This window comes from Sapajus apella, unplaced genomic scaffold (assembly GCF_009761245.1).
Source record: "Sapajus apella isolate SASKATOON/1434 unplaced genomic scaffold, GSC_monkey_1.0 scaffold101, whole genome shotgun sequence".
Lineage (NCBI taxonomy): Eukaryota > Metazoa > Chordata > Mammalia > Primates > Cebidae > Sapajus > Sapajus apella.
In genome coordinates, this window is record NW_022437041.1 from 752,300 (window position 1) to 779,882 (window position 27,583).

Below are 27,583 nucleotides of genomic sequence, written 5' to 3' on the forward strand. Positions count from 1 at the left end.
TAGGAATAGCCTGTGTATTTTTCAAATGCATATACTTAAAAGCAAAGCAATATTTGCCAAAATACAGAGTGGTGTCTATTCAAATTAAAAATAGACTTTTTATTGAAATACAATTTACATACGGTATACAGTTTGATGATTTTGACAGATGTTTATACATGTGTAAATACCACATTCCTAACGAGATATGAACTTTCTGTCACTCTAGAAATTTTCCTCCTGCCCTATCTCAATCAGTGCCTACCTTCATACTCACCAGAGGCAACCACTGCTCTTATTTGTACCATTCTATAGTTTATATACATACTCTAGAACTTACATAAATAGAATCAGACAGTATGTACTCTTTAGAGCTTGCTTTTTTTTCCTTTTTGCTCAGCACTATGCCGTGGGGTTTATTCATGTTTTTGCCTATATAAGTAGTTCTTTTCAATGTTGAGTAATATTCCATTATATGGATATACTGCTGTTTGGTTACTCATTCTCCCATTGATGGATGTATGAGTTATTTCTTATTCTGGACTATTACAAATGAAGACATTATAAGTATTCTTATTTTATAGCAAGACTTGAGGTAGTGTAAATGTGATCTGTAAGCATTTTTAAATATTATTTTGACTCTTTTTGGCGTATATAAGTTTTAAAATCAGTTTCCACCAAAAAAAAAAAAAAAAGGAAAAAGTTGCTGTGATCTTGATTGCAATGGCATGGAATCTGTAGAACAATCCGGGGAACATTTATGCCTTAAAAATATTGAATCTTCCAATTATGAATGTGGTGTATCTCTCTATTTAGTTAATCTTTATTTAATTTATAAAACATTTCACTTTCTTTAGCAAAGTATTATAGTTTCAAAATCATGGATTTGCATATATTTTATTAAATGTATCACAAAATAGTTTTTATGCGATTGTAAATGACATGGTTTTATAGATGATGTGTAAAAATACAATTGATTTTTATATATTGCTTTGTATCCTGAAACATCATTAAACTCATTTATTTGTTCTAATAACTTTTTTGTAAATTTCTTTAAATTGCTATGAATATAAACTATGTGATTTGACATATTACTTTCTCTTTTCAAATGTGCATAACTTTTACTTATTTTTCTTACCTTATTGCGCTGGAGATGATCCCTATTACAAATGTTTAATAAAAGTGGTAGGAGAATATATGCTAGCCTTATCCTGATCTTACAATAAAACCTAATCTTTCATATTAACATGATGTGATTTTTAGGTTTTTTAAACAATATTCTTCATTAAGTTGAAGAAGTTGCCTTCTATTCCCAGTTTATTTGCTGATTTTAACTTTAAATAGTCTTCGAATTTTGCCAGTGCTGTTTATTGAGATGACATTACTTTATTCCTTTATTCTGTTAACATGAAGAAATATATTAAATCATTTAAAAATATTAAACCATTCTTATATTCCTAGTGCAAATCCACTTATTCATGATGTATTATGCTTTTTATATATGGTAGGATTTGACTAGTTAACAGTTTGTTAAAATTTTTTATCTCTATGCTCATGAAAAATATTAATTTGTAATGTATTTTTTCATAATGTTTTTTCAATTATTTTGGTATGAAGGTTACATTGACATCATTAACTTAGCTGACAAATTTTGACCTTTTTTTCATTTTTTAAAAATTTTTTATTTTACTTTAAGTTCTGGGATACATGTGCTGAATGTGCAGGTGTGTTACATAGGTACATGTGCCATGGTGGTTTCCTGCACCCATCAACCTGTCATCTAGGTTTTAAGCCCCACATGCATTAGGCATTTGTCCTAATGCTCTCCCTCTCCTTGCCCCCACCTCACAATAGGCCCCAGTGTGTGATGTTTCCCTCCCTGTGTTCATGTGTTTTCATTGTTCAACTCCCAGTTATGAGTGAGAGCATGCAGTGTTCGGTCTGTCCCTGTGTTGGTATGTGGAAGATAATGGTTTCCAGCTTCATCCATGCCCCTACAAAGGAAATAAACTCATTCTTTTTTTATGGCTGCATAGTATTCCATGATGTACATGTGCCACATTTTCTTTATCTAGTCCATCACCGATGGACATTTCGGTTGCTTCCAAGTCTTTGCTATTGTAAACAGTGCTGCAATAAACATATGTGTGCATGTATCTTTATAATAGAATGATTTATAATTTTGGGGTTATATACCCAGTAATGGGATTGCTGAATTAAATGATATTTCTGGTTCTGTGTCCTTGAGGAATTGCCACACTGTGTTCCACAGTGGTTGAACTAATTTACACTCCCACCAACAGTGTAAAAGTATTCATATTTCTCACATCCTTAGGAGCATCTGGTGTTTCCTGACTTTTTAATGATTGCCATTCTAACTGGTGTAAGATGGTATCTCATTGTGGCTTTGATTTACATTTATCTAATGACCAGTGATGATGAGCTTTTTTTTTTTTCATATATTTGTTGGCTACATAAATGCCCGCTTTCAAGAAGCGTCTGTTCATATCCTTTACCCACTTTTTGATGGGATTGTTTGTTTTTGTCTTGAGAATTTGTTTAAGCTCCCTGTAGATTCTGAGCATCACACCTTTTTCAGATGGATAGATTGCAAACATTTTATTACATTCTGTAAGTTGCTGGTTCATTCTGATGATGGTTTTTTTTGCTGAGCAGAAGCACTTTAGTTTAATTAGATCTCATTTGTCAATTTTGGCTTTCGTTGCAATTTCTTTTGGTGTTTTAGTCATAAAGTCTTTGACCATGCCTATGTCTTGAATGGTATTGACTAGGTTTCCTTCTAGGGTTTTTCTTTTTAGGTTTTATGTTCAAGTCTTTAATCCATCTTGAGTTAATTTTTGTATAAGATGTAAGGAAGAGGTCCAGTTTCTTTTTTCTGCATATGGCTAGCCAGTTTTCCTAGCACCATTTATGAAATAGAGAATCCTTTCCCCACTGCTTCTTTTTGTCAGGTTTGTCAAAGATCAAATAGTTGCAGATGGGTGGTGTTATTTCTGAGGTCTCTGTCCTGTTCCACTGATCTATATATCTGCTTTGGTACCAGCACCATGCTGTTTTGGTTACTGTAGCCTTGTAGTATAGTTTCAAGTCAGGTAGCCTGATGCCTCCAGCTGTGTTCTTTTGGCTTAAGATTGCCTTGGCTACACAGGCTCCTTTTTTGTTCCTTATAAAATTTGAAGTAGTTTTTTCTAGCTCTGTGAAAACAATGATAGCTTGATGGGAATAGCATTGAATGTGTAAATTACTTTGGGCAGTATGGCCATTTTCATGATATTGATTCTTCCTATCCATGAGTATGGAAAGTTTTTCCATTTATTTGTGTCCTCTCTTCTTTCCTTGAGCAATGGCTGGTAGTTCTCCTTGAAGAGATCCTTCACATCCCTTGTAAGTTGTATTCCATGGTATTTTATTTTATTTGCAGCAATTGTGAATGGGAGTTTACTCATGATTTGGCTCTCTGTTTCTCTATTATTGGTGTATAGGAATGCTTGAAACTTTTGCACATTAATTTTGTATCCTGAGACTTTGCTAAAGTTGTTTATCATCTTAAGGAGTTTTGGGGCTGAGACAATGGAGTTTTCTAAATATGCAATCATGTTGTCTGCAAACAGAGACAATTTCACTTCTGTCTTCCTATTTGAATACCCTTTATTTCTCTCTCTTGCCTGATTGCTCTGGCCAGAATTTCCAATACTATGTTGAATAGGAGTGGTGAGAGAGGGCATCCTTGTTTTGTGCTGGTTTTCAGAGGGAATGCTTCAAGCTTTTGCCCATTCAGTATAATATTGGCTATGGGTTTGTCAGAAATAGCTTTTATTATTTTGAGATATGTTCTATCAATACCTATTTTATTGAGAGCATTTAACACGAAAGGATGTTGAATTTTATCAAAGGCATTTTCTGCATCTAATGAGATGACCATGTGATTTTTGTCATTGATTCTGTTCATGTGATGGATTATGTTTATAGATCTGTGAATGTTGAACCAGCCTTGCATTCCAGGGATGAAGCCAACTTGGTTGTGGTGGATAAGATTATTGATATCCTGCTGGATTTAGTTTGCCAATGTTTTATTGAGGATTTTCACATTGATGTTCATCAGGGATATTGGCCTGAAATTTTTTGTTCTCATTGTGTCTCTGCCAGGTTTTGGAATCAGAATGATGCCTGACAGAGGTAGAATTTGGCCATAAACCCGTCAGGTCCTGGAGTTGTCTTGGTTGGTAGAATATTAATTACTGTCTCAATTTTAGAAATTGTTATTGGTCTATTCAGGGATTCAAATTCTTCCTGGTTTAGCCTTTGGAGGGTGTATGTGTCCAGGAATTTATCGATTTTTTTCTAGATTTTCTAGTTTATTTGCATAGAGGTGTTTATACTACTCTCTGATAGTAGTTTGTATTTGTGTGGGATCAGTGGTGATGTCCCCTTTATCTTTTTTTATTGTATCTGTTTGATTCTTCTCTCTTTTCTTCTTTATTAGCCTGGCTAGTGGTCTATTTTGTTGATCTTTTCAAAAAACCAGCTCCTGGATTCATTGATTTTTTTGAAGAGTTTTTCATGTCTCTATCTCCTTCAGTTCTGCTTTGATCTTAGTTATTTCTTGTCTTCTACTAACTTTTGAATATATTTGCTCTTGCTTCTGTAGTTCTTTTAATCATGATGTTAGGGTGTTGATTTTAGATCTTTCTTGCTTTCTCCTGTGGGCATTTAGTGCTATAAAGTTCCCTCTAAGCATTGCTTTAGCTGTGTCCCAGGGATTCTGAAACATTGTGTTTTTGTTCCCTTGGTTTCAAAGAACTTATTTATTTTTGCCTTAATTTCATCATTTATTCACTAGTCATTCAGGAGCAGGCTGTTCAGTTTCCATGTAGTTGTGTGGTTTTGAGTGAGTTTCTTAATCTGAGTTCTAATTTGATTCCACTGTGGTTTGAGAGACTGTTATTGTTTCCATTATTTTGCATTTGCTGAGGAGTGTTTTACTTCCAATCATGTGGTCAATTTTAGAGTAAGTGCTATGTGGTGCTGAGAAGAATGCATATTCTGTTGATTTAGAGTGCAGAGTTCTCTAGATATCTATTAGGTCTTCTTTGTACAGAGCTGAGTGCAAGTCCTGAATATACTTGTTAATTTTCTGTCTTGTTGATCTGTCTGATATGGACTGTGGGGTGTTAAAGTCTCCCACTATTATTGTGTGGGAGTCTAAGTCTCCTTGTAGGTCTGTAAGAACTTGTTTTATGAATCTGGGTGCTCTTGTATTGGGTGCATATATATTTAGGATCGTTAGCTTTTCTTGCTGCATGGATCCCTTTAACATTATGTAATGCCCTTCTTTGTCTTTTTTGGTCTTTGTTAGCTTAAAATCTGTTTTATCAGAGAGTAAGATTGTAACCCCTGCTTGTTTTTCTTTTCATTTTCTTGGTAAATCTACCTCCATCCCTTCGTTTTGAGCCTGTATGTGTCTTTGCAAGTGAGATGGGTCTTCTGAATACAACACACCAATGGGCCTTGATTCATTATCCAACTTGCTAATCTGTGTCTTTTAATTGGGGCATTAAGCCCATTTACATTTAAGGTTAATATTGTTATGTGTGAATTTGATCCTGTCATGTGTGAATTTGATCCTGTCATCATGATGCTAGCTGGTTATTTTGCACATTAGCTGATGCAGTTTCTTCATAGTGTTGCTGGTCTTTATATTTTAGTGTGTTTTGGCAGTGACTGGCACCAGTTTTTCTTTTCCATATTCAATGCTTCTTTCAGGAGCCCTGGTTGTGACAAAATCCCTCAGCATTTGCTTGTCTGGAAAGGATTTTATTTATCCTTCACTTATGAAACTTACTTTGGCTGGATATGAAATTCTGGGTTGAACATTCTTTTCTTTAAGAATGTTTATTATTAGGTCCCAATCTCTTCTGGCTTATAGCATTTCTGCAGAATATCCACTGTTAATCTGATGGACTTCACTTTGTAGGTAACATGACCTTTCTCTCTGGCTGCCCTTAACATTTTTTCCTTCATTTTAATTTTGGAGAATCTGGTGATTTTGTGTCTTGGGATTGCTCTTCTTGAGAAGTATTATAGTGATGGTCTCTGTATTTCCTGAATTTGAATGTTGGTCTGTCTTGCTAGGTTAGGGAATTTCTGCTGTATAATATCCTGAAGTGTGTTTTCCAACTTGGTTCCATTTTTCCCATCACTTTCAGTGACCCCAATCAATCATAGGTTTGGTCTTTTCACATGGTTCCATATTTCTTGGAGGCTTTGTTCATTCCTTTTCATTCTTTTTTCTCCAATCTTGTCTTCATGCTTTATTTCATTAAGTTGATCTTCAATCTCTGATATCCTTTCTTCTGCTTGACTGATTTGGCTATGATACTTGCGTATGCTTCGCAAAGTTCTCTTGCTGTGTTTTTCAGCTCCATCGTAACATTTATGTTCATCTCTGAACTGGTTATTCTAGTTAGCAGTTCCTGTAACCTTTTGTCAAGGTTCTCTGCTACTTTGCGTAGGGTTAGAACATGCTCCTTTAGCTCAGAGGATTTTGTTATTATCCACTTTCTGAAGCCTACTTCTGTCGGTTCATCAAACTCATTCTCTGTCCAATTTTGCTCCCTTGCTGGAGAGGAGTTGCAATCATTTGGAGAAGAGGCATTCTGGTTTGGGGAATATTTTTGCTGGTTTCTCCTCATCTTCATGGATTTATCTACCTTTGATCTTTGAGGCTGATGACCTGTCGATGGGGTTTCTGTCGGGATGGGGGGTTCCTTTTTGTTGATGTTATTGTTTTGTTAGTTTTTCTTCTAACAGTCAGACCTTTCTTCTGCAGGTCTGCTGGAGTTTGCTGGAGGTCCACTCCAGACCCTATTTGCCTGGGTATCACCAGCAGAGGCTGCAGAACAGCAAAGATTGCTGCCTGCTCCTTCCTCTGGAAGCTTTGTCCCAGAGGGACACCTGCCTGATGCCAGACAGAACTCTTCTCTGTGAAGTGTCTTGTCTACCCCTGTTGGGACGTCTCTCCCAGTCAAGGAGGCATGGGGTTCAGGGATCCACTTGAGGAGGTAGTCTGTCCCTTAGCAGAGATCAAAGGCTATGCTGGGAGAACCCTCTTTGTCAGGATTTGTTGCTCTCTTCAGAACCAGCAGACAGGAACATTTAAGTCTGCCGAAGCTGCACCCACAGGCGCCCCTTTCCCCAGGTGCTTTGTCCCAGGGAGATGAGAGTTTTATCTCCAAGCCCCTGACTGGGGCTGCTGCCTTTCTTTCAGAGATGTCCTGCCCAGTGAAGATGAATCTAAAGAAGCAGTCTGGCCACAGCTGGCTGCTTTGCTGCACCGTGTTGAGTTCCGCACAGTCTGAACTTCCAGGCCTTTTTAGCGCAGTCAGGGAAAAACTACCCACCCAAGACTCAGTAATGATGGACGCCCCCAACCCACTTAGCTCAATCATCCCAAGTTGACTTCAGACTGCTGTGTTGGCAGTGAGAATTTCAAGCCACTAGTTCTTAGCTTGCTGGATTCCATGGAAGTGGGACCTGCTGAGCAAGACAACTTTGCTTCCCGGCTTCAGCCCCCTTTCTGTGGGAGTGAACGATTCCATCTCACTGGGGTTCCAGGAGTCACAGGGGTACAAAAAAAAAAAAAAGACTGCTGCTAGTTTGGTGTCTGCCCAAAGAGCTGCTCAGTTTTGTGCTTGAAACCCAGAGCCCTGGTGGTGTAGGCATACAAGGGAATCTCTTGGTCTGTGGATTGCAAAAACCGTGGGAAAAGTGTAGTATCTGAGCCAGATAGCACAGTCCCTCATGACTTCCCTTGGCTGGGAAAGGGAGGCCCCCCACTCCTTGCACTTCCCAGGTGAGGTGACATTCCACCTGCTTCTGCTTGCCCTCCATGGGCTGCACTCATTGCCTAACCAGTCCAATGAGATGAACAGGATACCTCAGTTGGAAATGCAGAAATCAACTGCCCTCTGAGGCAATGGTCTCACTGGGAGCTGCAGACCAGAGTTGTTCCTATTCAGCCACCTTGCCAGACCCAACTTGTTTTTTGAGAGTTAGTTAAGAGATTCATCACATTTTCTTACATTTGATAGAATTCACAACTGAAGCCATCTGAAAATGGAGTTTTTCATGGGAATGTTATTAAATATGGATTAAGTCTCTTTGCTATGTATAACTCTACTCAGGTTTCCTGATTCTTTTTTTCTTGTACCAGAATTGATAAATATTGTGTTTTAAGATATTTTTATTTTGTCTAAGTTGTTATAGTTATTATTTAAAAATTGTTTATAATATCCTATTGGTATCCTTTCAATGTCAATAGAATCTGTAGATTTGTCGCATATTTAACTCTGGACAATTATAATTTGTATGCTGTTTCTTTTTTCTTTAAACAGTCTAGCCAGTGGTTTTTCAATTTTATTGATCTTTTCCAAGAACCAATTTTTTGTTCCACTGATTTTTTCCTATTGTTTTTCTGTTTACCACTTCATTGATTTTTTTCTTTTGTCTTTATTATTTTCTTTCTTCATCTTATTATATGTTTAGTTGTTTCTTCTTTGTCTGGTTTTTTAAGGTAATAGCTTACAAGATTGATTGTATATCATTGCTATTTCCAAATTAGGTGTTTAAAACAGTAAAATTTCCACTGAACATTATTGTAATTGCATTGTTTCAATTTCAATATGTTGGTTTGTTAGAATTTACTTTAAAAATGTTACATTACTCTTGATTTCTTCTTTGATAAATAGGCTATTTAGATGTGTGTTTCTTAATTTTAAAATGTTTGTAAATTTTAAAAAATTTATTAATCAATTCCTAATTTCACCCCACTGTGGTGAAAAAAGATACTTTTAAATTTATGACTTGGTTTATGACCTATCCCATTTTATAAACATAAAATCGCACGTTTTATCTTGTGTATAGTCTATGTTTGCTTGAAAATAATGTGTATTCAGCAGGAGTTTGGTGTAATTTCTCATAAATTTTAGTTACATTCATTTTATTAGTTATGTTTAAATCTCTATATCTTCATTATTTTTGAATACTTGCTCTAGTAGTTACTAAGACAGAACTATTAAAATTAAAAAGTCAAATTTTGAATTTGTCTATTTCTCCCTTTAATTCTGTCCACTTTTGCCTCATGTATTTTGAAGTTCTCTCATTATTTGCATAAACATTTAGAACTGGGGACATAGTGACATTGGCAAGATGGTGGAATAATATATCCCAGTCCTCCCTCACCCCACAGAAATACTAACCAGCAATTATCCACAGAGAAAAACACCTTGGTGAAAACCCAGACATGTAAGAAAAAGCCAGAATCACCTGCCTGTTTCATGAAACAGAGTACAAATTTACATTAAAAAGCAGAAGAAATGGTCTCACTTGGATCGTTTCACCCCTCTCTCTCACCCAAATTGGCACAGTTCCATACAGAGAGGATTCTCCAGGGTTCATCGTTTCTACAGTGGGAAAAAAGAACCAGGGGGGCAGACATCTAGCTTCCCTAACATACTGAGATGCTTCCTAGGAAACCCATTTCATTTTTCCCTCATGGGGAACAAAAAATATATGAGGAAACTACACAACTAGACCGCCTGAGGTCAGGTAGAAACAAAGCAAAGAGGTATAACTCACAGAGACCAGCATATAGATTTTGATGTAAGCTCAATGTATCAAGCAGGATACTCAATCAGAGGTATTAGCTAATAGCATAGCCTATCTGCAAAGCTGAGCTGGTCACTCTCAGAAGAGGTTGGAAGTGCTCTCTGGCTTGAATCCCTAGGTGGTTAACCTCCACGCCCAGCCTCAGCCCCTACCCCAGGGTTATGGCAAGGGAGGGGGAAGATCTACCACAAGCAAATTTCCACAACAACAGAAAGGTATTAGATCTGCCATATCTAAGAGCTTAATTAGTGTTCCCGATAGCCTCAAAGTCTACAACTAGACCCCACCCAAGAAGGAAGACAACCACTGCAGTGAATTTTGGCAACTAAGCCCTATTTTGCCATGGCCAGAAGTTTAATGTGCCCCCCAGATTTTACACAGAAAAGGAGGCAAATCTGAGTCATACATTTTTACTGAGCATAGCAGTTGATTCATCCATTCTTATTCACTTAACCTTGCAGCCTCTCCTACAAACCTGTCCAACTGCTGAACTCAAATATCAGTACTTCTAGCCAAGAAATATGCCCTGTGGTCCACCCAGATCAGAGGTAAATGCAGTGTCCATATAGCAGCTCAGCCTGATAGCAGAGCTCAGCTTCTGGTCTTGCCAAACAGCAGAGCCTAGCCAGGTGCCTTACCTGACTTCAAAGCAAAGGCAGCAGCCTAGCCATCTAGAGAACCTGAAAGGAAGCTGTGCCTTCCAGGGTTATGACCCACTGACCTATTTAGAATCATCATCTAGACTAACTAGTGAAAGTCTTTAGCTGCCAAGAACTCCTGTAAAAGCTGAAAAAAAAAGTAGCCTTTTCAGAAAATCCATAAACACCAATGCAAAATCACAAGGAATTCAAAGAATCTGGATATTGTGACACCTCCAGAAGAAACTAGCAAAGCCACAACAATAGACCAGCATAAATAAGGAAGTTTATAAAATGACAGGAAAAGGATTCAGAATAATCCTTCTTAATAAAATTTAATGAGCTTCAGTAATATACAGATACAAAATTAAATGATTTAGAAAATAATTGTTTCCATTTTTTTATATGAGCTGTGACAAAAAGTAGAAACAATTTTTTAAAAAACAAATAGAAATCCTAGTGATGAAGAATACTATGACTGAATTGGGGGAAAAAATGCAGTAGAAAGCTTAAATGGCCAGCTTGATCAACTAAAGAACTGGTAAATTCAAAGATGAATCATGCAAAATTATACAATCAGAGAAGCAAAATGAAAAACAGATGGAAAAGAATGAAGATCTCCTACAGGAATTATGGGATACATCAAGAGACCTAACCTATGCTTAATAGCATTCCAGGAGAAGAAAAAGAAAAAGGTCCAGAAAGCATATTTAAGGAAATAATGGATGAAAGCTTCCTAATCTTAAGAAAAATAAAAAGCCAAAATTCAGATACACTAAGTACAGATGTCAAAAATTAAATTCCACCAAAAGAGGGGTACATCAAGACATATAATAATCAAACTAGCAAAAATCAAAGACAAAAGAAAAATTCTGAAAACAACAAAAGAAAAATACACTGCAGGGCCGGGCGCGGTGGCTCAAGCCTGTAATCCCAGCACTTTGGGAGGCCGAGGCGGGTGGATCACGAGGTCAAGAGATCGAAACCATCCTGGTCAACATGGTGAAACCCCGTCTCTACTAAAAATACAAAAAAATAGCTGGGCATAGTGGCGCATGCCTGTAATCCCAGCTACTCGGGAGGCTGAGGCAGGAGAATTGCCTGAACCCAGGAGGCGGAGGTTGCGGTGAGCCGAGATCGCGCCACTGCACTCCAGCCTGGGTAACGAGAACAAAACTCCGTCTCAAAAAAAAAAAAAAAAAAAAAAAAAAAAGAAAGAAAAATACACTGCATACAAAGGAGTCCCAGTATAGCTATCAGCAGACTTCTCAGCAAAAACCCTGCAGAACATTAAAAAGTAAGGTGACATATTTTAAGTATTAAAGGGAAAAAACTGCCAAACACTAACACTTTACTCCACAAAAAATATCTTTCAGAAATAAAGCAGCAATAAAAAATTTTCCAGGCAAACAAAAGCTAAGGAAGTTCCTCACAAACAAGCCTGTCTTAAAGGTATTGCTAAAGGGAGATGTTAAATTGATACAAAAGGCTCCTAATTAATATCATAATGCTTACAAATGCACAAAACCTAATAGTATAAGTAATACAGACAATATGTAGACTATTTCAGGATCATAATGGTGGTGTATAAAGTGATTTTATCTCTAGAACAAGGGTTAAAGAAATTACTAATAATGACGATAGAGAGAGATCCAAGATGGCTGTTTAGGAACAGCTCAGGATTGCAGCTCCCAGTGAAAGTGCAGAGGGTGAGTGGATGCCGCATTTCCAGAATGATTTTTATTGCCCACAGACCAGGAGATTCCCAGGTGGAGGAGCCCCACGGGTCGCCAGTGTGGCTGTTTAGGCTGGCACAGCTGCTTTGCCTGTGTCTAGGCATGGCAGTTCTCCACACAAAATACACTGGTCAGGGTGCCCTTTTAGCTGGCAATTGGAGCCCCAGGAAGGCACAGCCGCCCATTCATCTGATTAAAAAAAGGGACTGAAACAGGGAGCCAGGCCAGGAGATTCCTGGGCAAAAAAGCCACACAAATCGCAGCACCGCTGTTTCAGCCAGTGCAGTGAGTCACTGCACGGGAAATCACACAGATCCTGGCACCTTTTCAACAGGTGGCTAGAACACTGGGGAGAGAGATGACCGTTCAATTAAAAAAAAAAAGGCTCAGAGGCAGGGAGCCAGGTGATCAGGCTCAGCTGGTCCCACCCCACACACACACACAAAAAAAATAGCAATTGGAAATGCTCTGGGTTGAGAGTTTCACGGCAAGCACAGCTGAACCCGGGACGGTTGAGCTCTGTGGGGGAGGGGAGTCCGCCATTTCCGAGACACTCCACCACTATGGAGGTAGTCCACCATTGCTGAGGCAGCCCACCATTGTCAAGACAACCTGCCATTACAGAGAGAGTCCGCCATTACAGAGGTGGGCCACCATTGCTGAGGCAGTTCTAGCTACACCCATATAAACAGGACTGCAGGGAAGTTCACACAGCAGTGGGGCAGAGCCCACTGCAGCTCAGCAAAGCCTCTACAGGCAGACAGTGAACAGGCTGCTTCCTTGCTGGGCAGGGCAGCCCTAAAGAAAAGGCAGCAGCACAACAGAAACTCATAGAGACCTAACTCCCTGGGACAGAGCACCTAGGGAAAAAAAAGAAGGTGTTTATGAGTTCTGCTGCAGCAGACCTAAATGTACCCACCCAGCAGCTCTGAATGAACAACAGAGATCACAGCTCAGCACTTGAGCCCCTATAAAGGACGGACTGTGTCCTCAAGCAGCTCCCTGACCCATGTATATCGAAAGAGTCACCTCATAAAGGAGAGATCAGACTGACACTTGGCGGATAGTAGCAACCTTTACTGTTCTGCAGCAGCTGCAGGTGATCCCCAGGCAAACAGGGCCTGGAGTGGACCTCAGCAGCCCTACAGCAGAGGGGTGAGACTGTTAGAAGGAAAACTAAGAAACAGAAATAACTTCATCATCAACAAACTGGGCGTCCACTCAGAGACCCAATCTGAAAGTCAGCAACTACAAAGATGACAGGTGGATAAATCCATAAAGATGGGAAGAAACCAGCACAAAAAGGATAAAAACACCCAAAACCAGAACACCTCTCCTCCTACAAGGGATCATACCTCCTCACCAGCAAGGGAACAAGGCTGGATGGAGAAGGAGTGTGATGAAATGACAGAATCAGGCTTCAGAATGTGGGTATTAAGAAACTTCTGTGAGCTAAAAGAACATGTTTTAACCCAATGCAAAGAAACTAAAAACCTTGAAAAAAGATTTGACCAAATGCTAACAAGAATGGACAATTTAGAGAGGAATATAAGTGAATTGATGGAACTGAAAAATACAACATGAGAACTTCGTGAAGCATGCACAAGTTTCAACAGCCAAACTGAACAAGCAGAAGAAAGGATATCAGAGGTTGATGGTCAAATCAATGCAATAAAATGGGGAAGGCAAGATTAGAGAAAAAAGGATAAAAAGGAATGAACAAAGTCTCCAAGAAATGCGGGACTATGTGAAAAGACCTAATCTATGTTTGATAGGTGTACCTGAATGTGACAAAGAGAATGAATCCAAGCTGGAAAATACTCTTCAGGATATTACCCAGGAAAACTTCCCCAACCTAGCAAGGCAGGCCAATATTCAAGTCCAGGAAATACAGAGAAAACCACAAAGATATTCCTCAAGAAGAGCAACTCCAAGGCACATAATCTTCAGATTCACCAGGGTTGAAATGAAGGAGAAAATGCTAAGGGCAGCCAGAGAGAAAGGTCAGGTTACCCACAAAGGGAAGCCCATCAGAATCACAGCAGATCTCTCAGCACAAACCCTACAAGCCAGAAGAGAGTGGGAGGCCAATATTCAACATCCTTAAAGAAAAGAACTTTCAACCCAGAATTACATATCCAGCCAAACTAAGCTTCATAAGTGAAGGAAAAATAAAATCCTTTGAGAACAAGCAAGCACTCAGAGATTTCATCACCACCAGGCCTGCTTTACAGTAGCTCCTGAAAGAGGCTCTACACATAGAAAGGGACAACCAGTACCAGCCACTCCAAAAATAAACCAAATGGTAAAGAACATCAACACAATGAAGAATCTGCATTAACTAATGGGCAAAAGAGCCAGCTAGCATCAAAATGGCAGTATCAAATTCACACATAACAATATTAACCCTAAATGTATATGGACTAAATGCCCCAATCAAAAGACACAGACTGGCAAACTGGATAAGAAGTCAAAACCCATCGGTGTGCTGTATCCAGGAAACCCATCTCACATGCAAGGACACACAAAGGCTCAAAATAAAGAGATGGAGGAAGATTTACCAAGCAAATGGAGAGCAAAAAAAAAAGCAGGAGTTGCAATTCTCATCTCTGATAAAATAGACTTTAAAGCAACAAAGATCAAAAGAGACAAAGAAGGACATTACATAATGGTAAAAGGATCAATACAACAAGAAGACCTAACTATCCTAAATATATACACACCCAATACAGGAGCACCCAGATATATAAGGCAAGTTCTTAATGACTTACAAAGAGACTCAGACTCCCACACAATTATAATGGGAGACTTTAACACCCCATTGTCAGTATTAAACAGATCAACCAGACAGAAAATTAACAAGGATATCCAGGACTTGAACTCAGACCTGGACCAAGCAAACCTAATAGACATTTACAGAACTCTCCACCCCAAATCCACAGAATATACATTCTTCTCAGCACCACATCACACCTACTCTAAAATTGACCACATAATTGGAAGCAAATCACTCCTCAGCAAATGCAAAGGAACGGAAATCATAACAAACAGTCTCTCAGACCACAGTGCAATCAAGTTAGAACTCAGAATTGAGAAACTAACCCAGAACCGCACAGCTTCATGGAAACCGAACAACTTGCTCTTGAATGTTGACTGGATAAACGATGAAATGAAGGCAGAAATAAAGATGTTCTTCAAAACCAACGAGAATGAAGACACAACATACCAGAATCTCTGGGACACATTTAAAGCAGTCTCTAGAGGAAAATATATAGCAATAAATGCCCACATGAAAAACAAGGAGAGATCCAAAATTGACACCCTATCATCAAAATTGAAAGAGCTAGAGGAGCAAGATCAAAAAAACTCAAAACCTAGCAGAAGACAAGAAATAACTAAGATCAGAGCAGAACTGAATGAGATAGAGACACAAAAAACCCTTCAAAAAATCAATAAATCCAGGAGCTGGTTTTTTTGAAAAGATCAACAAAATAGATCACTAGCCAGATTAATAGAAAAGAAAAGAGGGAATAACCAAATTGATGCAATAAAAAACGATAAAGGGGATAACACCACAGATTCCACAGAAATTCAAACCATCATCAGAGATTATTACAAACAACTCTATGCACACAAACTAATAAACCTGGAAAAAATGGATAAATTCCTGGACACTTGCCTCCTGCCAAGCCTAAACCAGGAAGAAATCGAAACCCTGAACAGACCCATAACGAGGTCTGAAGTTGAGGCAGCAATTAAGAGCTTACCACCCAAAAAAAGCCCAGGTCCAGATGGGTTCACAGCTGAATTCTACCAGACATACAAAGAGGAGCTGGTGCCATTCCTTCTGAAACTATTCCAAATAATCCAAAAAGAGGGAATTCTTCCCAAATCATTGTATGAGACCAACATCATCCTGATACCAAAACCCAGCAAAGACTAAACAAGAAATGAAAACTTCAGGCCAATATTCATGATGAACACAGATGCAAAAATCTTCAATAAAATACTGGCAAGTCGATTGCAACAGCACATCAAAAAGCTTATCCACCATGATCAAATAGGCTTCATCCCGGGGATGCAAGGCTGGTTCAACATACGCAAGTCTATAAACGTAATTCACCACAAAAACAGAACCAAAAACAAAAACCACGTGATTATCTCAATTGTTGCAGAGAAGGCCTTTGACAAAATTCAACAGCCCTTTATGCTGAAAAACCTCAATAAACTAGGTATTGATGGAACGTATCTCAAAATAATAAAAGCTATTTATAAGAAATCAACAGCCAATATCATACTGAATGGGCAAAAACTGGAAGCATTCCCTTTGAAATCTGGAACTAGACAAGGATGCCCTCTCTCACCACTCCTATTAAACATAGTATTGAAAGTTCTAGCCAGAACAATCAGGCAAGAAAAAGAAATAAAATGTATTCAAATAGGAAAAGAGGAAGTCAAACTGTCTCTATTTGATGATGACATGATTGTATATCTAGAAGACCCCATCATCACAGCCCAAAATCTCCTGAAACTGATAAGCAACTTCAGCAAAGTCTCAGGATACAAAATCAATGTGCAAAAATTGCAAACATTCCTATACACCAATAAGAGACTTAAAGAGAGCCAAATCAAGAATGAACTGCCATTCCCAATTGCTACAAAGAGAATAAAATACCTAGGAATACAACTAACAAGGAAAGTAAAGGACCTCTTCAACGGGAACTGCAAACTACAGCTCAATGAAATAAGAGAGGACACAAACAGATAGAGAAACATTCCATGTCCATGGTTAGGAAAAATCAATATCATGAAAATGGCCATACTGCCCAAAATAATTTTCAGATTCAATGCTATCCCCATCAAGCTACCAATGACCTTCTTCACAGAACTGGAAAAAAACACCTTAAACTTCATATGGAACCAAAAGAGAGCCCGCATAGCCAAGTCAATTCTAAGCAAAAAGAACAAAGCGGGGGGCATCACACTACCGTACTTCAAGCTATACTACAAGGCTACAGTAATCAAAACGCATGATACTGGTACCAAAACAGAGATATAGACCAATGGAACAGAACAGAGGTCTCGGAGGCAACACAACATATCTACAACCATCTGATCTTTGACAAACCTGACAAAAACAAGCAATGGTGAAATAATTCCCTGTTTAATAAATGGTGTTGGGAAAACTGGCTAGCCATGTGCACAAAGCAGACACTGGACCCCTTTCTGACACCTTACGCTGAAATTAACTCCAGATGGATTAAAGACTTAAACATAAGACCTAACACCATAAAAACCCTAGAAGAAAATCTAGGAAAACCATTCAGAACATAGGCGTAGGCAAGGACTTCATGACCAAAACACCAAAAGCATTGGCAACAAAAGCCAAAATAGACAAATTGGTCCTAATCAAACTCCACAGCTTCTGCACAGCAAAAGAAACAGTCATTACAGTGAATTGGCAGCCAACAGAATGGGAAAAACATTTTTGCAGTTTACCCATCTGACAAAGGGCTGATATCCAGAATTTACAAAGAACTAAAACAGATTTACAAGAAAAAAACAAACAAGCCCATTCAAAAGTGGGCAAAGTGGGCAAAGGATATGAACAGATACTTTACAAAAGAAGAAAAACATGAGGCCAAAAAACATGAAAAAATGCTCATCATCACTGGTCATCAGAGAAATGCAAATCAAAGCTACATTGAGATACCATCTCACGTCAGTTAGAATGGCAACCATTAAAAAACCTGGAGACAACAGATGCTGGAGACGATGTGGAGAAATAAGAACACTTTTACACGTTGGTGGGAGTGTAAATTAGTTCAACCATTGTGGAAGACAGTGTGGCCATTCCTCAAGGACCTAGAAATAGAAATTCCATTTGACCCAGCAACCCCATTACTGGGTATATATCCATAGGATTATAAATCGTTCTACTATAAGGACACATGCACACAAATGTTCATTGCAGCACTGTTTACAATAGCAAAGACCTGGAACCAGCCCAAATGCCCATTGATGGTAGACTGGACAGAGAAAATGTGGCACATACACGCCATGGAATATTACGCAGCTATCAAAAGCAATGGGTTTGTGCCCTTTGTAGGGACATGGATGAACCTGGAAACCATCATTCTCAGCAAACTGACACAAGAGCAGAAAATCAAACAGCACATGTCCTCACTCATAGGCGGGTGTTGAATAATGAGAACACATGGACACAGGGAGGGGAGCACTACACACTGGGGTCTGTTGGGGGGAAATAGGGGAGGGACAGCAGGGGATGGGTAGTTGGGGGGGGCACCATGGGGAGAAATGCCAGATATAGGTGAAGGGGAGGAAGGCAGCAAATCACACTGCCACGTGTGTACTTATGTAACCATCTTGCATGTTCTTTACATGTACCCCAAAACCTAAAATGCAATAAAAACAAAATGATGATAGCTAGAATAGTCAAGGAATACACATTACAAGATAATGTAAATTTTGGCATTGAAAACATAAAATTGAAGGGCGAATAAAGTGTAGAGTTATAAGCAATCAGAATTAAGCTGTTACAAGTTTGAAATAGGCTGTTACAAATGTAAGATATTCTATGTAAGTATCATGATATTCAAAAGAAAAATAAAAGATTCAAAATATACCACCATAGGAAATAGAAAATCGTTAAGTCATAAAGGAAGATGGCAAGAATGGAAAAAACTGTGTGTACAAAACAGCCAGAAAATAATTAACAAAATGGCAGCAGAAAGTTTTTACCTGTCTACAATTACCTTGACTGGAAATGGATTAAATTCACCAATAAAAAGACATCATGTGAATGCATGAATTAAAAAAAATAAAAATCAAGCTATATGCTGTTTACAAGAAACTTCATTTTTAAGGATGCAAGGAAACTGGAAACAAACTGCAAAACACACTTCAGGACATTATCCAAGAGAACTTCCCCAACCTAGCAAAATAAGCCAATATGCGTATTCAAAAACTACAGAGAACACCATTAAGATGATCCATAAGAAGATCAACTACAAGACACGTAATCATCAGATTCTCCAAGGTCAAAATGAAGGAAAAACTGTTAAGGGCAGCCAGAGAGAAAGGCCAGGTCACCTACAAACGGAAGCCCATCAGACTAACAACAGCTCTTTCTGCAGAAACTCTACAAGCCAGAAAAGACTGGGGGCCAATAATCAACATTCTTAAAGAAAAGAATTTTCAACCCAGAATTTCATGTCCAGCCAAACTAAGCTTCACAAGCAAAGGAGAAATAAAATCTTTTACAGACAAGCAAATGCAGAGGGATTTTATTACCAACAGGCCTGCACTGCAAGAGTTCCTGAAAGATGCACTAAATATGGAAAGGAAAAAACTGGTAACAGTCACTGTGAAAAACACTAAAATATAAAGACCAGTGACACTATGAGGAACCTGCATCAAGTAGTATGCAAAATAACCAGCTAGCATCATGATGACAGGATCAAATTCACACATAATAATATTAACCTTAAATGTAAATGGGCTAAATGCCCCAATTAAAAGACACAGACGAAATTAGATAAGGATCAGTGTGCCGTATTTAGGAGACTCATCTTACGTGCAAAGACACACACAGGCTCAAAATAAAGGGATGGAGAAAAATTAAACAAGCAAATGGAAAGCAAAAAAAAAAAAAAAAAAGAAAAAGCAAGGGTTGCAATCATAGTCTCTGACCAAACAGACATTAAACCAACAAAGATCACAAAAGGCAAAGAAGGGCATTACATAATGGTAAAGAGAACAATTCAACAAGAACTAACTATTCTAAATACATACGTGCCCAATATAGGAGCACCCAGATTCACAAAACAAGTTCTTAGAGACTTACAAAGGGCCTTAGACTCCCACACAATAAAAATGGGAGACTTTAACACCCCACTGTTAGAAATTAGCAAGGATATTCAGCTTTAGAAACACTCCACTGTTAGAAATTAACAAGGATTTAACTCAGCTCTGGATCAAGTGGACCTTGTAGACATCTACAGAACTCTCTACCCCAAATCAACAGAATGTACATTCTTCACAGTGTCACATGGCACTTATTCTAAAATCAACCACATAATTGGAAGTAAAACACTCCTCAGTAAATGCAAAAGAACTGAAATCATAACAAATAGTCTCTCACACCACAGTGCAATCAAATTAGAACTCAGGATTAAGAAACTCGAAAACCCAGCTGGCCTCAGTGGTGTCAGCTCAGTCCTGGCCGCCGCCGCGCGAGGAAATGGCCGAGGAGTCGGAGCCACAGGGTTTGAAAATCCATTGTCTCTAGGTTGCTGAGATTGACTTCTTGCTCAATCGAAACATTCATTCAATGGAGACAAAGAGAACTAATGCTTTGTGCTGATTCATATTTGAATCAAAGCATTGGGGAGTCTGCATGTCTTGTTTGTGGAAAGAACCAGTGACACCACCAGTGAGCTTCCTAAAAGTTCTGAAGTTATAGGACTATACACTTTCTTTTGAACTTTTATAATAAATATTTGCTCTACTTCTGAAGCCCAGGGCTGTTGGAGGGGTGAGTGACAAGTCTTACAAGTGGCCTTATTCCAACTCCAGAGATTCTCCAACGGAACTTTGAGATTATCTTATATGCAATCGAAAGTGACAGGAAGCATGCCAACTCAATCCCTCTTGATGTACATGGATTGGCCAGAAGTGATTGGCAGCTCTCTTCGCAGCCAAATGGAGATGGGTGATGCCTTGTCAATGAAAGGGGCCACTGTTGTTCCATTCAGAGCGACACAAGATAAAAATGTCATCCAAATAGAGGGGCACATGGCCTTGGATTGCATGTTCTGCAGCCAGACCTTCACGCATTCAGAAGACCTTAATAAACATGTCTTAATGTGAACCAGCCATTCTTCAGGTTGAAGCAGAGTATCTTAGTCCTCTTGATCAAAGTCAAGTGTGGGCAGAACTTCCCAAGGAAAAGAATTGCAAGGAAAATGAAGAATTCAGCTGTGATGTGTGTGGACAGACATTCAGTGTCGCTTTTGATGTTGAGATCCACATGAGGACACAAGGATTCTTTCACTTATGGGTGTAGCATGTGTGGCAGAAGATTCAAGGGAGCTTGGTTTCTTAAAAGCCACATGCGGACACACAAGGGCAAACTGGGGGCCAGGAGCAAACTGCAGCAAGACTTGGAGAGTCCAGCAGCCATCAGCGAGGTTGTCCAGGTCCATGCGGCCAAGAGGATCTCCTATCCTTACAAAATCTGCATGGTTTGTGGCTTCCTATTTCCAAATGAAGCAACTCTAATTGAGCACAACAAGGTACACAGCAAAAAACCTTCTTCTGGTCCCAGCAGCACACAGACTGACTCTCCACCAGAGGGAATGTCATCTTCGAGGCAAGAGTTTCTGCAGTTTTTAAACTTAAGACCAAAATCTCGCCCCGTAACCAGGAAGAAGCTTGTCAACTGCGTATCTCAGCTCCATCCGTTCACCACCTTCCAGGCTTGGCAGCTGGCTACCAAGGGAAAAGTGGCCATTTGCCAAGAAGAAGTGAAGGAATTGGGGCAGGAAGGAAGCACCAACAATGATGACTTGAGTTCCTAAAAGGAGGTTGGAGAAATTTGGGGCACCAATAAGAGCAACTCGGAAGGTTCTGGAAAGGCCAAAACAAGTAAGGGCAGTTGTACAGGCTTTTCGCAAGATAAAGAGAAGTGTAGACCCTCCAACGGGGAGGTGCCTTCTGTGGATGTGGATTTCAAGATACCCAGCAGCAAAGAGAAGCCCACCCACTGCTCCGAATGTGGCAAAGCTTTCAGAACCTACCACCAGCTGGTCTTGCACTCCAAGGTCCACAAGAAGGACCGGAGGGCCGGTGCCAAGTGGCCCACCATGTCCGTGGACGGGAGGCAGCCAGGGACATGCTCTCCTGACCTCGCCACCCCGGTGGATGAAAATGGAGCAGTGGGTCGAGGGGAAGGCTGTTCTGAAGATGGATCTGAGGATGGGTTTCCCAAAGGAATCCATCTGGATAAAAATGATGATGGAGGAAAAATAAAGCATCTTACATCTTCAAGAGAGTGTAGTTGTTGTGGAAATTATTCCGTTCAAATTATTACCTCAATATTCATCTCAGAACGCATACAGGTGAAGAACCATACAAATGTGAATTTTGTGATTGCGCTGCAGCCCAGAAGACATCTCCGAGGTATCACTTGGAGAGACACCACAAGGAAAAACAAGCCAATGTTGCTGCCAAAGCCAAGAGCGATGGGAAAAATCAGGACCCTGAAGATGCACTATTAACTGCCGACAGTGTGCAAACCAAAAATTCAAAAAGATTTTTCGATGGTGCCAAAGATGTAACAGGCAGCCCACCTGCAAAGCAGCTGAAGGAGACACCTTCGCTTTTCTGGGAAGCACTGTCCTCTCACCAGCGCGCAAATCCTTTCACCAGGATTTCCATAAAAATACAGCTGATGACAGTGCTGATAAAGTGAATAGAAACCCTACCCCTGCTTACCTGGACCTACTAAGAAAGAGATCAGGGCCGGGCGCGGTGGCTCACGCCTGTAATCCCAGCACTTTGGGAGGCTGAGGCGGGTGGATCACGAGGTCAAGATTTCAAGACCATCCTGGTAAACACGGTGAAACCCCGTCTCTACTAAAAATACAAAAAATTAGCTGGGCATGGTGGCACGTGCCTGTAATCCCAGCTACTCAGGAGGCTGAGGCAGGAGAATTGCCTGAACCCAGGAGGCGGAGGTTGCGGTGAGCCGAGATGGCGCCATTGCACTCCAGCCTGGGTAACAAGAGGAGCGAAACTCCGTCTCAAAAAAAAAAAAAAAAAAAAGAGAGAGAGAGAGATCAGCGGTTGAACTTCAGGCAAATAACCTCTGCAGAAGCCAGGCGGCGGTTACTTCTCCTCCAGTTGGCAGTGCCACCTGTAACCTTGAACTTAGCCCCAAAGAGAAGCCAGTGGAGGGCACAGCTGAGGCAGACACAGGCCAAGTGTGGATTGTCATGAAAAACCTTTAAACTTATCCCTGGGGGCATTTCACAACTGCCTGGCAATTTCTTTGAGTAAAAGTTTGATTCCAACTATCGCCTGTCCGTTTTGTACCTTCAAGACATTTTATCCAGAAGTTTTAATGATGCACCACAGACTGGAACATAAATACAATCCTGACATTCATAAAAACTGTCGGAACAAGTCCTTGCTCTGAAGTCAGCACACCGGATGCCCGCCGGAGCTGCTGGGGAAAGACGTGCCTCCCCTGTCTAGTTTCTGTAAACCCAAGCCCAAGTCTGCTTTCCCAGCGCAGTCCAAATCCCTGCCATCTGCGAAGGGGAAGCAGAGCCCCCCTGGGCCCGGCAAGGCCCCTCCGACTTCAGGGATAGACTCTAGCCCGTTAGCGCCAAGTAACCTGAAGTCCCACAGGCCACAGCAGTATGTTGGGGTCCGTGGAGCTGCTGCCAGAAAACAGCAGTCTCAGCTGTTTCCTAAAACCAGTGTTTCCCCTGCACAGGAGGAGACTAAAAGACCCAAGACAAAGTTGAAACCCCTCCCTGTAGCTCCTTCTCAGCTCCTTCTCCTTTGGCGGCGGCAGCATCAATGGTTCCATTGACTACCTTCCCAAGAGTGACAGCCCATGGGCACCTCCAGGGAGAGACTATTTCTGTCATCGGAGTGCCAGCAACACTGCCGCTGACTTCAGCGAGCCCCTTCCAAAAAGACTGAAGTCCACCGTGGTTGCCCTTGACGTCGACCACCAGCCTGGGGCCAATTACAGAAGTGGCTGTGACCTTCCCAAATACCACCGGGTCTGAGGTACCATGTCCCTGTTGCCGCAGGACTGCGTGTACCCGTCGTCGGCGCTGCCCCCCAAACCCAGGTTCCTGAGCTCCAGCGAGGTCGAGTCTGCAAATGTGCTGACTGTTCAGAAGCCTTACGGTGGCTCCGGGCGCTACACTTGCCAGCCTGCTAGTAGTCCAGCCTCCAGCTGGATGTTAGAAGGAAAAAGGCCTGTGTCAAATCAACACTTATCTAACAACACGGTACAAAAGAGAAACTATGAGAATTTGATTGGGAACGCACATTACCGTCCAAATGATGAAAAACTTGATTCACTAATTTGGGGGATAAAACGTCTTGCTGCACGTCAGGGCTTACTCTCCATGAAATTGAATTGTCGTTCATCCTTTGAGAAGTGAATGGTGAAAGCTACTGAAATAAGCTGTGATTGTGCTGTACATAGCACATACAAGGAATCTGCAAGGAACGCTACAATTTTGTAAAGTTGTTCTGTTAACTTTTGTACCAAATAGCAATAAAATCTGATTGGAACAGTTGGAGCCTACATACATGGGGACTGGAAAGCTCTATTTTGTCCCTGAATAATATTTTTTTAAGAATCGACCAAATAAGAAGTGGAATTTTCGCATACTTGAGCACTGCTGAAAAATTATTTGGGTTGTGGGGGGGAAGTATATAACGCTTTCACCTCAGGTAAAAATCTGTAAATATCTAAGTTGTAAACCTGCTTGTTCAAACACTGTGTGTATTCCTTTTCACTAATACAGTTCATCACTTGGAGCACTTTCTGCTATTATGCTCTTTCATTTAAAACGTATGTTTTTTTTTAAACTCTCAATGATTTTTGTATTATGTTGAATGCTCTGAAATCTATTGTTGCCTTAAAATTGCTAATGGAAGTATTGACCCTCTATGAATATGTGCTGCAGATAAGGAGGTCAGCCATTCTGAATTATTGCAAGTTGCAGCATGTCAGCTGGGGACGGCACCTTCTTCCTTGCCTCTCCAGATTGTCCTGGAACCTCCAGATCCTTGACTGAGGGGGTTGGGTTGGCTTACAGGATTTTTAAGTGAGTGTGTCTACAGAGAAGCGTTTTCTCTGTAGTGAAGAGCCACACATCGTGTAAACATAAGAAACTGTATGTGTAGTTACTTAAATTTGTTTCTATCAAATCATTTTTGTTGGAAAATTCAGTGTTTGGGGATATTTGCCTAAATTAGCATATAAAAACATAAATGCTAAATTATACATGTGGATTGCAGATTTTGGAAACAGTTTTAAGGGAAAGTTTTTGGGGAACGTTTTACGTTTGTATGTGGTAGTCTTAGTGTGTCTGGCATTTGGGTGAGCTGTGGACAGACACTAGAGTTGATTATAGACACATTGATTCTGAAGAAGGAACTGCTGGCTGAGCCTCCTGGGAGTCCAGAAAGAGAAAATCTGTTTCTGGACCTCAGTTACCTTCCCATTTTTGGTTGCTTGGAAGCAGTCACATTTTTCTCAATACACATGCAATTTGGGTTTTAGAGAAGATGGTCACCAGCTGGCTTCCTAGATATTTTAAATTTTTGATCTTTAATGTGCTGGCCATGGTTGAGTTTATTAGTACATGGGCTTAGCGACCACAAAAGACTTTATTAAGAAACTGTTTCAAAAATAAGTTTGCATTGTTCATTTTTCTGGCCTTCCTCTTCTCCATAGAGCAAGGATAAAGTTCTAGAAGAATCTTTTTTTTTTTTAAATTATGCAACGTAAGGTGTCCTTGATAGGAATCTTAGCTCCTGTGTTACAACAGAGAACTAATTTGAGATCAGTCTGCTGGCATTGCAATGAAGTGCTTTGTATCAGGAAAATGTACACTATTGACCTTTTTTCCTGTTCACAAGCTGAGTCATATGTACATAATCTAGATTTTGTTTTCATAGTTTTGCACTTTTATAGCCTATTTTGAAGATTAACACATTTGCAAGATGACTGACTCAATCTCTGCCTAATCCAATGAGTGTGACAGAGAGCTTGCTGTGACTAGAAACATAAATCTTAAAAGGGGGTTTGTGATAATAGAGGGCTGGAATTTAAACCTGCATTTAAAAAAAAGAATCACCAAATCTGTTTGAAAACAAGTCAGTTTGTGTCATGCTGGAATTTTTTGGGCTTTCAAATTTGTCTTTTTAACCATATTTTTGAATGTATAAAAATACCAATTATTTTCCTACAGCCCTTTGTACTTCAAAATATGTTTTTGTGTCCATCAGTATTCACTATTGGTATACTACTGGTTTTATATGTGTTTTTTTTTTCTTTGAGACAACAGTACATATAATAGAGGTACAATTTGTGGGATTTTTATGTATTTATTTCATTCCAGTTTGATTTATTTTAATTGTTGATACTTAAGTTGTCAAACAGTAGACATTACGTGTTTTATTTATGATATATTTCAGTTTAAAGTTATAATATGTGGAAATGTAAATATAGATTTGGTGTTTTGCAAAAAAAAAAAAAAAGAAAGAAAGAAAGAAACTCACTCAAAACCACACAATTTCATGGCAATTGAACAACTTGCTCCTGAATGACTTCTGGGTAAATAACGAAATTAAGGGAGAAATTAAGAAGTTCCTTGAAACTATGGAGAACAAAAAGACAATATACCAGCGTCTCTGGGACACAGCTAAAGCAGTGCTAAGAAGGAAATTTACAGCACTAAATGCTCATATCAGAAAGCTAGAAATATCTCAAATAGACACCCTAATATCACAATTAAAAGAGCTAGAGAGGCAAGAGAAAACTAATCCAAAAGCAAGCAGAAGAAATAATAAGATCAGAGAAGAATTGAAGGAGATAGAGACACAAAAAGCCTCCAAAAAAATCAATGAATTCAGGAGCTGGTGTTTTGAAAACATCAACAAAATGAATAGACCAGTAGCAAGACTAATAAAGAAGAGAGAGAAGAATCAAATAGACGGAATAAAAAATGATAAAGGGGATATTACCACTGACCCCACAGAAATACAAACTACCATAAGAGAATACTATAAACACCACTATGCAAATAAACTGGAAAATCTAGAAGAAATAGATACATTCCTGGACGCATACACCATACCAAGACAAAACCAGGAAGAAGTTGAATCCGTAACTAGACCCAAACAAGCTCTGAAATAGAGGCAGTAATTAATAGCCTATCAACGAAAAAAAGCCCAGGACCAGACAGATTCACAGCTGAATTCTACCAGAAATACAAAGAGGAGCTGATACCATTTCTTCTGAAACTATTCCAAACAATTAGAAGAAGAGACTTCTCCCTAACTCCTTTTATGAAGCCAGTGTCATCCTAATACCAAAACTGGAAGAAGACACAACAAAAAGAGAAAACTTCAGACCAATATCCCTGGTGAACATCGATGTGAAAATCCTCAATAAAATTCTGGCAAAAGGAATCCAGCAGCACATTTAAAAATGTATCTACCGTGATCAAGTCAGTATGGTCATTTTCACAATATTGATTCTATCCATCCATGAGCAAGGGTTGTGTTTCATTTGTTTCTGTCACCTATAATTTCTTTCAGCAGACTTTTGTAGTTTCTTCTAAATTCTTAAATAAATTTAACTTGGCTATTTTAAATCATTGTCAGTGTCAACATTTGTAATATCTTTACATTTATTTCTATTGATTAGTTTTCTCCAGGTTATGTGTCACATTTTCCTTCTTCTTCAAATGTCTAGAAATT

The 27,583-nt window shown here is 39.5% G+C and overlaps 1 pseudogene across 1 annotated transcript; it reads left to right on the forward strand.

Moving 5' to 3' along the window:
* The first annotated feature begins 20,331 nt into the window (after window positions 1-20,331).
* On the forward strand, window positions 20,332-26,359 carry LOC116536506 (annotated as a pseudogene). Its single transcript, XR_004262677.1, has 2 exons — window positions 20,332-22,594; window positions 22,900-26,359. The product of XR_004262677.1 is annotated as a zinc finger protein 217-like (transcript).
* The last annotated feature ends 1,224 nt before the right edge of the window (window positions 26,360-27,583 follow it).